This window comes from Mus caroli, chromosome 3 (assembly GCF_900094665.2).
Source record: "Mus caroli chromosome 3, CAROLI_EIJ_v1.1, whole genome shotgun sequence".
In the NCBI taxonomy this organism is placed as follows: domain Eukaryota; kingdom Metazoa; phylum Chordata; class Mammalia; order Rodentia; family Muridae; genus Mus; species Mus caroli.
In genome coordinates this window covers 65,483,053-65,493,702 of record NC_034572.1, presented here as the reverse complement: position 1 = coordinate 65,493,702, position 10,650 = coordinate 65,483,053, and positions in this window count along the sequence as shown.

Sequence of the window (10,650 nt, the reverse complement as noted above, 5' to 3'; positions counted from 1 at the left end):
CCGGCATAGTCTCACAAGAGACAGCTATATCTGGGTCCTTTCAGCAAAATCTTGCTAGTGTATGCAATGGTGTCAGCGTTTGGAAGCTGATTATGGGGTGGATCCCTGGATATGGCAGTCTCTAGATGGTCCATCCTTTTGTCTCAGCTCCAAACTTTGTCTCTGTAATTCCTTCCATGGGTGTTTTTTTCCCAATTCTAAGGAGGGGCACAGTGTCCACATTTTGGTCTTCATTCTTCTTGAGTTTCATGTGTTTAGCAAATTGCATCTTATATCTTGGGTATCCTAAGTTTTGGGCTAATATCCACTTATCAGTGAGTACATATTGTATGAGTTCCTTTGTGATTGTGTTTCCTCACTCAGGATGATGCCCTCCAGGTCCATCCATTTGGCTAGGAATTTCATAAATTTATTCTTTTTAATAGCTGATTAGTAGAGGGTGGGCATGCTTTGTCAGATTTCAGAGATGAATATTCTAACCATCATGATCATATTAGGAGTCAGCTATGAAAACAACAAGGCTATCTCTGAGACCCAGAAAGGATGCCTTTATTGGAGAGGGCAGCCTGGAGAGACCATCTATGCCCTTCTTTTGTGTACAGATGGTGAAACAATTGTCTGTGAGGGATTTTGTTTTCACCAAGTACCATATCTGCTGATGCCATTTCTTGGGCTTTGGAACTTAACTGGAAATACGTTGCTTTATACATGTACTGTCAAAATATCCTACAATTAAGAACTCCACATCTCATTATCCCTATCAGCTATAAGAAATATTTTTAAACATGTAGGTAGCTTTATAACTGACTTTTTAACTGGTAAAAGATAGAGTTTTGAGGTCGATTCTAGGACATTTCTACAAGAGTGTAAATACATCAAACCCCAAACCTCTAACTCAGTAGAGATAGCCAGTTATTTAATACAGGAAAAACATTAGAATATAGGCTCCATAAAGTTGAGAGATCTAGCCCCTGTGGTTCAGAGTTCTGTATCCTGATCACCTAAAACAATGAGGCTAAGGATGAGCCTGAAGTGTACAGTGAGCTAGGAAAAAAGAACATCTACTCAAGAATAATAATTTGGAAAAAAAATGGTTTTGTTTGTTTTAAGACAAACAATTCTTGCTATGTGCCTTCCCGGTTGTAGTGAAAATAATTATGTAGCACAAATAGGTCTCAAACTGATGACATTCCTCTTGCCTCATCGCCAAAGTGGTGGCCTTCTATGTGTGCACCACAACATAAAAAAAATGCAGGTTTGTATTTTTCCTGCTCTAAAATTGTAATCTGAATGAATATAGTATATTCATTTTGAAAGCTTCACAACTTGAGAGTAAGTTTTCTCGAAAGAAAGTCTGATTCAGCTAATATTTAAATAGTTTATACTTTGGATTGATGCTGAAAGAAGTTGAGACTTTAGGATGATAATGGTGCCATGAGTGCTTTTATCACAATCGGGGATATTAATTTCAGGCAGCCAAGCATATCACTATGATGTGAACTTTTCTTTTTCTTCATAATTGTGAACAAATATAAACTCTAAAATCAGTGGTGATTGCAGATGTGGTAAATGCGAGACCATTGCTTGACAGAGAAAGAAAGCATAGCTCCAATATAAAGCCCTCCATTTTGCCTAATGTAAGCATAACCATTTCATTATTTTCCCAGGAAAAATGTAAAGAATCACTTTACTCTTCTTGATGCAGCATGGGTAGATCAAAAACGTGATTCTCTTCAAGACTGCATTAGTGAAGCAACAAAGTTTCTTTTCAGGCTGAGTTTCTAAGAGCATATATTGCCAGACAGGGGTGGCACATGCCTTTAATCTCAGCACTTGGGAGGGAGAGGCAGGCACATTTCTGAGTTCGAGGNCAGCCTGGTCTACAGAGTGAGTTCTAGGACAGCCAGGGCTACTCAGAGAAACCCTGTGTCAAAGGAAAAAAAAAAAGAGCAAAAACAAGCATATATTACTCACAAGCAGCTGAATCAATAAGATGTCCCTTTGCATCATGGGTGTCAACCTGTAGAACGTGTATTACTGTATCACCACATCCAACTTTCTTCCTCTGGTTGATCTCTGTTCTCTCAAGACCATGTGGAATCCTAAAAGGAACAGTGGCTGGAATCTCATGTATAAGCTGATGAACATTCTTTTTTAATGAAGGACTATGAATAATCCTGTATTCTGAGGGTATTACTGGAGTAATTATTGATAAAGTACAATAAGCAACAGAGTAACTCTGCAAGCAGGAGACATTACTCTCTCTCAGGATTACAATACGTTAAATTATATATATATAATACAATACCTTTTATATAATATAAAAATATGTTTGTATGTAATAAGAATTGGCAAAGTAAGTGGCCATAAATTTGACTGAGAGCAGAGGGAGTTGTAACAGATGATATGGAGGGAGGAAAGGAAATCAGATATATAATAATTAAAATAAATTCTCAAAAATAAAATAATTAAGAATAACTTTATCAGGGCTAAGAGTCAAAATAAAGTCTATTCTCACGTCAAGCAAATACTTGACAATGAAGCTGTTTCTCCAGCTCTTAAACAACCAAAATGATGATCCATGTGCTAAAGGATGAAAATCCAAAACAAAACAAAACATATAAACAAAATGGAATCAAATGAAAAAAAAATACCCACAAAGACAATGAATCTGAAAGAAGAAATGACAATCAAGATTCACAATGTCAGCAATTAATGGTTTCCTTTTTTTTCAATAAAAAGTGATTTTTCTCTTCCTCAGTTTACAAACTGTACCCAATTTTCTGATACTGATATATCTTATCAAAGGACTGTTTAGCTTTTGAGATGAAAGATCCTATAATATCTAGGGGAAAAACTAATTCTTGAAGAGATCCCACAAAATACATTTGGGGTAAGCTAACTGCAAACTAAACTAACTACAGAAACCTAATACATATATATTGTAAATCTATTAATTATATCATAAGTGATTATTTCTCAAAAACTGAAAATTAACTGTACATTCTTTTTCCAAGAGAAGTTATTTTTTGTCACGATTCAGCTTAGTGCCTTTTGCCTAAAAAGTGCAATATACATCTTTTAGACAGTAAAAGTAATATACATTAAATAAAAAAAAACATTCAAATGTGACTTATTCAAAAATAAATGTTCTTTTATTACAGGAAAGATCATATCCTCAAAATTGTCAAAAATCCCTCTTGAAAATTGGTTAAAACATTATAGTGGCAATGGCATACAACTAATAATAATAAAATTGCCTGAAAAGTATATCTGAATTCATGCATTGCCCAAAAGAATCTATCACTTTTGATAGGGTTTTAGGAAAAGTATCTAAAGTAATTTCACACTATGATGCACAAATTCTCAGCAAGTTTATAAATTGCCTCATAAGACAGTATAATGAAGAGGGAAACATAAACAGCTAAATCATCTATAAAACTGTGAAGCTGTTTTACTCACTCCTGAACAATGTACAGGACTATTGTTTAGATGACAGATCTCAAAATAGCTGCCACTTTCTGGTCCATTGATTGCATGTGTTCTGAATGATACACGTTCTTTTTATTATGAATATGTGTTGCCTTATTTTTATATAAAAATTTAAAGTTCTAGTGTATAAGGATTTAACAACTATTTTATTATATATGTTGTAATTGTATTGACAGAGCCCTACTTATGCATAACCTTAAACTAGGATTCATTTTGTCTCAAATTATGTAAGCTATAGATAATATCTGTATATATGCCATCCTAGTAAATGAAGTCTACCTACATTCTAAGTAGCTGTTTCACACTCTCCATAAATGCTACTTATAAGAAGTGGAAAATAAACACTATGGTCACACTGCATATGAATTACCAAATCCATACAGGGTAATGAATGACCATATTTTTGTGCTACAAATCAATTATATGATATTATTTTAAAATCAAGAGGAAAATTCAAGGTAGCTTTCAAGAATCACTATCATAAACCATTGTTATACTTGATTGAAGGAATAAATGTATAAATATCAATGAATTCCACAAAGTATAATGAAATAATATCCTGGTAAAGACACATTGAAGCAACTGACTTATTATTTTATTCATAAAATTTATGTGAATGAACTTTTTCCTAACCAAAATTTGTGCTAGAAAAAAAAAGAAAGTATCTCATATAAAGAATTTGAAATCCATAATCATTTATTTTTGACACTAAAATATTTAAAGTTTAGAAACACCATTTACATTATAAATGACAAAATTAATTTGTTTTATTAAAAATAATAAGCTTTTTCTCAAAAGAGTTTTGCTTTGCTTAATTAAAGTATGTTTTTAATTTAAAAATAACCTTTCCTATGCTCCCTCACTCTGTATCAAATTATGGCCTCCTCTTATTTAATATTTTACACACACACACTTAAAAAATAAAAATACAACTTAAGAAATATGTTCAATGTTACTAGAATGCATGCTTCTAGAGCTGACCAGCTGGTGATAGATAACTAGTCAGGGTCTTCATTACTGAATAAGATTATTTTCCTCTCAAGAGTCATTAATTTCCTGTATCCCTTCATCTTAGAGTAACGCCAATTTATGTTGGTGGTTTAAGGGGTACTCTCAATTTTCAGGTCATGTTTTGGCAACCATATTATTGAAATTTCAAAGGTGTAGCTTCCCTATCATATCTAAAATAGAAAAATATTGAATCAGACTTCCTGACCATCTTTCCATCTTCTTACCATCTTTCCCCCAATCCTCTGTGATGGTCTCTGAATGAGCCTTAGGTGTAAGGATTATTTTGTATACATATAAAATGAGATGGGGTACCATGTGGTCATTTTTGTTCTGCACGTTGACAAGTTGTGACCATTACTTGACAATGAGACCTGTGAATATAAAGATAAGTTTTAGAATGAAGTTATGAATAATACATGTTGAGGAAAATGTTATTAGTAAGTTCAGATATTGACATTATATTTATTCAATTTTTAAACGATAATTTAAAGTATAATACAAGCTTAAATAAGTGTATACATTGTTCATTTACTTTTTAATTAGAAGTAGGATTGACATAAACTTGGTACTACTGTATCAATAACTATAAAAATACTCAAATAAATTTAAGTAAGAAGAAATATACTTTTGAAAATGATTATTAACTTGAGAAGTTCTCTGCTAGAATTTTTGGGTTGCTTGTGTATACCATCATATCATCTGCATGTTGTGATATCTTTTTTCTTGTTTGAGAACTTGTATCCCGTTGATCTCTTTTTTGGTGACTTATTACACAAATAGCACTTGGAGTACTACATTGAATAGCTATGGGAGAGTGAGTGTCCTTGTCTTATCCCCAATTTTAGTGGATTTGCTTTAAGTATCTCTCCATTTAATATGATACTCGCTATTGGTTTGTAGTAAATTGCTTTCATTATGTTTAGGTATGGGTCTTAGGCTTCTGATTGCTCCAACACTTTTAACATGAAGGGGTGTTGTATTTTGTCAAATGTGTTTTCTGCACATAAAGAGGTGATCATGTGATATATATCACTATATATATATACATATATATTGGATTTCTTTAATGGGTTTTCTTATATTGAACCACACTTGCACCCTTGGAATGAAGCCTATTTGATTGTGGTGAATGATAGAATGATTTTTTTTTATGTGTTCTTGGATTTGGCTTGCAAGAACTTTATTGAGTATTTTTACATCGATATTCATAAGTGAGATTGCTCTGAAGTTCTTGTTTTGGGTTGGGTCCTTGTGTGGTTTAGGTATCAGAGGAATTGTAGCTTCATAGAATGAATTACATAGTGTTTTTTCTGTTTCTATTGTACGGAATAATTTGAAGAATATTATTATCAGGTCTTTTTTGAAGGTCTGGTAGAGTTCTACACTGTATCTATCTGGGCCTGAGAATTTTTTGGTTGGGAATTTTTAATAACTTTTTCTATTTCCTAATGGGATATGGGCATGTTTAGATGGTTTACCCCCTCTTGATTTAAGTTTGGTGTAGTTAACTCAAATCATTAGCCTTCCTTTATACAAATAATAAACAGGCTGAAAAAGAAATTAGGGGAACAACTCCCTTCAAAATAGTCACAAATAATATACAATATCTTGGGGTAACTCTAACAAAACAAGTGAAAGACCTGTATGACAATAACTTCAAGTCTCTCAAGAGAGAAACCCAAGATTTCAAAAAATGGAGAGATTGCCCATGCTCATGGATTGGCAGAATTAACATAGCAAAAATGGCCATCCTACCAAAGGCAATCTACAGATTCAATGAAATCTCCCTCAAAATCCAAACACAATTCTTCAAAGACTTGGAAAAGGCAATTCTGAAATTCATCTGGAAAGGCAAAAAAACCTAGAAAAGCAAAAACAATTTTTAACAATAAAAGAACAAGGGAATCACCATCTCTGACTTCAAAATCTACTACAGAGCATTAGTGATAAAAACTGCATGGTATTGGTACAGAGATAGACAAGTTGATCAATGGAATAGAATTGAAGACCCAGAAATAAAACTGTACTCTTACACACACTTGGTCTTTGACAAAGAAGCCAAAAATATACAATGGAGAAAAGAAAGCACCTTCAATAAATAGTGCTGGTCTAACTGGCTGTATGTAGAAAAAGGAAAATAGACCCATATTTGTCACCTTACATGAAACTCAAACCAGATACACTGAATCTAATAGAAGAGAATGTGGGGAAAAGCCTTGAACTCATTGGCACAGGGGAAATTTTCCTAAACAGAAATCCAATGGCTCATGCTCTAAGATCAAGAATTGGTAAATGGGATCTCATGAAAATGGAAAGATTTGTGAGGCAAAGGACATAGTCAATAAGCCATCTCAGTACTTACAGATTGGGGAAAAAAATCACTAATCCCACATCAGATACAGGGCTAATATCCAAAATATATAAAGAACTCAAGAAGCTAACCACCAAGAAACCAAACAACCCATTCAAAATTGGGGTATAGAACTAAACTAAGAGTTCACAATTCTTGAATAACCGAAAAGCACCTAAAGAAATATTCAAAGATTTAGTGATTAGAGAAATGCAAATCAAAACGTCCCTGAGATTCCACCTTACACCAATCAGAATGGCTAAGATCAAAACCACAGGTGACTTTCCATGTTGGTGAGGATGTGGAGAAAGATGAATACTCCTCCATTGCTGGTAGGATTGCAAACTAGTTCAACCACTCTGGAAATCAATCTGGGGTTCCTCAGAATATTGGAAATAAATCTACCTGAAGAACAAGAAATACCACTCTTGGGATTATACCCAAGAAATGCCCCACCATACCACAGGGCCACTTGTTTCACTATGTTCATATCGACCTTGTGTGTGATAGCCAGAAGTTGGAAAAAAAAAAAAAAGCAGATGTCCCACTATGGAAAAAGGGATACAGAAAATGTGGTTCATTTACACAATGGAATACTACTCAGCTATTAAAAATGAGGACATCCTGAGTTTTGCTGGCAAATGAATGGACCTAGAAAATATCATCCTGAGTGAGGCAACTCAGACCCAAATGGAAATGCATGGTATGTACTCAGTAATAAGTGGATATTAGCAGGAAAAAAAAAAGTACAGAATACCCAAGATAAAGTCCACTGAACTCAAAAAATTTAACAAGCTGAAGAGACCAAGTAAGAATAACTCAGTCCCACTTGAGAGGGGGAAGAAAGCAACCACAAAAGGACAGGGATGGATCTGGGAGGGAAAGGGGATAGGGGTAGTGAGAGAGGGAAATATAATCTGGTATTGGGTGGGGTAAAAAGACGGAAGCCGTGAAGGCCAGTAGAAAGAATGGAAACAGGCAACCTCGAGTGGTAGGAGGCTTGGGAGACCCTCCAGAATGTACAAGAGACCTGGGAGGTAAGAGATTCTCAGGACTCAAAGCAAGGGACCCTAGGTGAAATGCCCTTTATTGGAGAGAGGGAACTTACAGAGCCTACCTCCAGCAGAAAGACAGGGCATCAAGTGAAGAACGAGGTTGCCATGCCACAGTCAAAATTCTGACCCATAATTGTTCCTGTTTGAAAGAACCTCAGAATGGAAATGGAGAAGTGCCTGAGGAAAAGAAGGTCCAGCAACAGGTCCAAAGAGGGATCCAGCTTAAGGGGAGGTCCCAAGGCCTGACACTATCACTAAGGCTATGGAACACTCACAACAAAGGACCTATCATGTCAGCCCTCCAAAGGACTCAACAAGCAGCTGGAAGACTAAGATGCAGATATTTGCAACCAAGCAAAGAACAAAAGCTTTTGTCCCCACAAGTTGAATTAGGGAAAATCCTGAGGATGAGTGTGACCCTGTAGGAGGACCAGCAGTCTCAATTAACCTGGACCCCCGGGATCTCTCAGGCACTATATCACCAACCAGGATGCATATATCAGCTAATATTAGGCCCTAACACATATACAGCTGAGGACTGCAGGTTTTGGGTTTAGTCCAAGAAGATGATATAACTCTCAAGAGATTCGAGGCCTCAGGGAGTTTAGAGGTCTATTGAGGTGGTAGTGGGGGGGCATCCTTGTGTAGACAGGTGTCGGGAAAAGGTATGGGATGTTGAACATTTGGAGGGCTGACCAGGAAGGGAATAAATTCTGGAGTGTAAAATAAATAAATCAATAAATGAACAAACAAACAAATAAATAGTAAGTTTATTCCTACATTAATAATACATTGGTTTTCCTTGGTTTTGTTAGTAAGTAAAATAGTACAAGTATTCTCTACACAACCATAATTGAAAAGGCAAATTTTCTGATATCTTCAATATTCCATGTCTTTAATTTCTATACTCAGTTCACTGAAACAAATAAATTTGTGTTTATTTTGGTTTTCAAATTTTGCCACTTGGCGATCATTTTAAAGGGTTTATTTCTAAGGTGTTCATCTTCTTTGGAAGCTTTTCCATAACTTCTGAAATTATACATTGAAATACTCTGACACCGAACAATTAACTAATGAAATTTCTGTCATAGTCCTGGACTCTCATCTTAGATCAGCTAAAATTTTATTAACAATAGGCCTTTAGTCATTACATTGTGTAACTCATGCTGAAAATATTGTTGAATAACAAGGGAGACATTACAGTTAGGAGTACAATTTAACTATGCATTGTTCATTGTAGTATAGTGTGAGATACTTGAATGTCACAGCTACCGAGTTAAAAATATTACTGTGTAGTAGAAAAAGCAGGTTGATTTAAGTTTTCCATTAGGTATCCGGGAATTAGAAGGTAGGAATAGCTAGAAGTCATAAAAGTCTGTTATAAGACCATCTCTTTTTCTCTTTTTCCTGGCTACTAATACAAATTGTCCTCCAGAAATAATTGCCAAGCCTATAATCTACCTCATCCTATCAAGAGAAGACACGTGAGCTGATTAGGAAGAATTCCAAACTAAGCCCATTCCCATTATCTGTGCCCTACCTCAATAAATACAAGTACACAAGCTTCTGATGGAATACAATATACTGACCTTAAGAACAATTTGCATAGTATCGTACAAGGAAATACAATTTAGTAATAAGAAATTAAATATTGTCTTTCAATCAAAACCATGAAGCAAAACATGAATGGACACAAGGAAGACACAAAAGTGTGTCATGAGCCCACTTAGATATAAGAACTAAAAGAAGATACCATCTCTGGCTGGAGAGATGGCTCTAGTTGAGAGCATTTGGTGCTTTCGAGGGGTACTGCATGAGGTTCTTACCACATTCATGGTGCTTTGCCATGCAAACTTGATTTCCTCAGGGATCCAATATACTTTTCTTACCTACACAGCACCAGGTGTGTGCATGGTACATAAACATGAATGTAGGCAAAACACTCATTTGCACAAAATAAATTTTCAAAAAATAAATTAATAACACTGATAACACCAACAATAATAACAAATATTAAAGAACATATATCATGGTAATTGAGATTTGATAGGAGGTTAAGGTTGAAGAGAATCTGTCTCTAGGGAGGAAAATGTTGATCAGTGAACTACAAGTTGCAAAATGGTAGGCAAATGGGTTTGAGAGTCTAGCAAAATGATCACAAATAACCATTTATTATATATGTCACAAACTGAGAGGATTTTAAACTTTTAATCATGAATACTGGCTTACTTACTTTTCTATTGATGTGATAACATGTCGTTACTAAGGATACTTACAAAAGAAAGCATTTAATTGTGTTTATAGCTCCAGACTTAAAGTCCATGATAATAGAGAAAAGACTGAACAGCTGAGAGCAGACCTTTCAAACTTCAAACAAGAAGCTCAGAAAACACTGGGAATGGCAAGGATCTTTTGATTAGGAAAATCATGAAGGAGATCTGCTCTGCTTACATTAAGCAGGATCAGAGTGTTGCAAGAACTTTAAAGTCAGCATCTATGGTTCTGTAACTGATTCATACTAATTAATCTGCTGATTGCTTTAGATGCAATTGGCTCTAATTCTGCAACAACTTCTGTAGTTTCTCTGTGACTTATAGACAGAATATGTCTACACACTTTTCTAGAAGATAATTTGGGGGGGCTTCAAAAACCCTCTTCAATGGTGTTAATTCAGTACCTCCTCATCCAAATGAACCTTATGAACCATTCGCTGTGTAGGTTTTTGTCCTATGGTTGTATCCC